Source organism: Rattus norvegicus, chromosome 19, assembly GCF_036323735.1.
Source record: "Rattus norvegicus strain BN/NHsdMcwi chromosome 19, GRCr8, whole genome shotgun sequence".
NCBI lineage: Eukaryota > Metazoa > Chordata > Mammalia > Rodentia > Muridae > Rattus > Rattus norvegicus.
In genome coordinates this window covers 449,550-452,461 of record NC_086037.1, presented here as the reverse complement: position 1 = coordinate 452,461, position 2,912 = coordinate 449,550, and positions in this window count along the sequence as shown.

Sequence of the window (2,912 nt, the reverse complement as noted above, 5' to 3'; positions counted from 1 at the left end):
TCCACCTACTCGCCCTCACGCAGGCGCATTAAGAGCCTTTAAGCGACCTCCTCCTACGCGCCGCCAGTAGGGGGCGCCGCAGCAACACTGCGCAGGCGTCACTGGGAAGCCGGGGAAACTAGAGGTAGAGTTCCACAGTACGTTTCTCTATACCTGCGGTAATTGTGGAGAACCCCGTCTTTTAAATCAAGTGATAATCCTTATCACTGATAAACTTTAATCCTTTTCTGGGTGAGTTCACAGTTCCTGAGAGTCCGCCAAGAGGAACAGTAATACACCAGCATACTTGTATATTGTATATTCTATATAGAGAAGCTAGCCTGATGGGTAGACAGAGAGGCCTCAGTGCACTGCTTCCCTCCAAGAATGGTCTCCGTGGTGACGCAATAGAAAAAGTCTTTTGAACAAGATTCAACAGCATTAGGTGACAAGTGAAACGTGGATGGGGGAGAGGGGGCGGTGTGTGAGAAGCAGCTGAAGCTGCCTGTGAGGCCCATGAGCAAGGAGGAAATTAACGCTGCAGTTGCCACCATTGATCCACGTGACACAGGATGACTGTCCTGTGGTGGCCGATGCTAAGGGAGGAGCTTATGAGCAAGTTGAGGACAGGAGGTAACAAGAGACTCCCTTCCTCTATCTCAAATCCTACAGGAGTCTCCAGATTCATGGTTGCCATATCTGCCTGCACATCCCGAGATTATTATCCCAGCACATGATGATTGTACATCCCCACACACAATCCCTCTAGCCCTGTGGGGTTGGGGGACCAAAGAGATGGCTCAGTTTGACAGTAATGTTGCTGTGCTAACAAATGCACTTCCCCTGGGCACGGTGTCAGTACCAAAATGAGGGCACAACCTGCTGTGACTTCCCTCCCCAACCCCTATGGAACCCAACTGGTGGGAGAGAAGGGGACAAGGCTTTCCCAGCTTATTATATGTGTCCCTTGTCGCATTCTTTCTCTAGTTAAACAGGTGAAACGTGAGAGATAATAAAATCCATCCAGGGAATGTGAGAAGGTCAAAAGTGAAAGGTGAAAGTTCACTACATAGCCTCTCTCATGCACATTGTCACCAGGAAAGGAAAGGTCGGCAAATGTAATTGGAAAGAACTACATGAAGGTAGGGGAAAGTGGGGAGGGGGGGCGCAGGGCAGAGGGTGTTGCACTGCCTGCAATTGTGTGATTTTTGAGAAGCATTCAGTTGTTGTTAACGGTAAAAGGATACCTCAGAGCATGCATTTCTTATAATTTTTTAATATTTATTTATTTATGGGTGCATGTGCAAGAATGCCACGGTGCACTTATGGAGGACAGAGGACAACTTGCAGAAGTCACTTCTCCTCCCTCTCTCTCAACACAGGTTCCAGGAATAAATCCAAGTCTTCCAGTTTGGCAGGAACCTTTACCTGCTGAGCCATCTTGCTGCCTCTCCTCTAAGGAAAAATTATTATTCTTAATTGTGGACATGTGTGAGGATTCACATGCGAGTGCATTAACTATGGGCCATCCCCCTGGGATAGGAGTTGCACGTGGTTGTGAAACATTCAGTGTGAGTACTGAGCAACAAGTGCTCTAAACTGCTGAGCCTTTTCTCCAGCCCTTTAAAAGAATGGGTGCAGAGGAAATGAAAGAAAGGGGGAAGAAAAAAATTAAAGAGGGGGTTATCACTGTAGTCACTTCCGTTAAAAGAATAAAGCAGGGCTGGAGAGATGGCTCAGCGATTAAGAGCACCCGACTACTCTTCCAGAGGTCCTGAGTTCAATTCCCAGCAACCACATGGTGGCTCACAACCATCTATAAAGAGATCCGATGCCCTCTTCTGGTGTATCTGAAGACAGCTACAGTGTGCTCATATGCATAAAATAAATAAATCTTTAAAAATAAAAGAATGAAGTGGGGCCTTTGTAGAAGCAAGCTTTAGCCCATGTGTGAGGAGGACAGGGTTAAAACATTTGGGTGGAGGTTTCACAACGTGGTGGGGGGTGGTAAAAAGATTTTAATTCCCTTTGGTAAGCAAAACTTTCATAGTGTTTTATGGGAAAGACTAATATTTAATGGGTTTTACATGTTCAACCTGCTTCACACAGAGAGGATAGGCTTGGATTGGGGGAGGGAAATAGCCCAACTGAAGAATTAGAAAAAAAAATATTCTGATATTTCTGGTCAAGCCCAATTCAAGTCTGTTATTTCATCCATCCTTACTGATCTCTATCCAGAGACATTGGATCTATAGTTGTGGGGGTGGGGGACTGAGGACAGCCTGTTGCCTGTGAGAGAAAGAAAACAGTATGTGTATTGTTCTGCTTGACCTCTAGCCTTCCCTGCTGCCCTTGCCACCTTTGCTTTCCTCCCAGGTGCTCATTCACGCCTCCCCTAACCTCATGAGCAGCCTGAGGCAACAGTGATCTACAATGTTCACAACTGGCTCCCCATTTAACCTTTACAAAGTATTTGATAAATGTATGTTAAAAGAAGGATAAAGGACTCCTGCTACATTTACTTACTTCTATTTATGTATGTGAGCCTGAGTGAGTTTATGTGCAGGAACTGCTGGAAGACAGAAAAATGAGGCCAAATCTCCTGAGACTGCAATTACAGAAGATTGTGAACCACTGTGTGGGTGCTAAGAATTGAACCTGGAGGGCTGGAGATGGCTCAGTGGTTAAGAGTACTCACTGCTCTTCCAAAGGTCCTGAGTTCAATTCCCAGCAGCCACACCTGTCTGATGTTGTCTTCTAGTGTGCAGATATACATGCAAAGTACCCAAATACATAAATAAATAGATCTTAAAAGATTTAAAAATAAAGGAATTGAATCTGGGTCCCCTGGAAGAGCAGCCAGTGCTCTTAGCCATAAAGCCATCTCACCATATTTTCTTGAGTTCTGATTGTTTGAGGTCTAGATGTAGTAT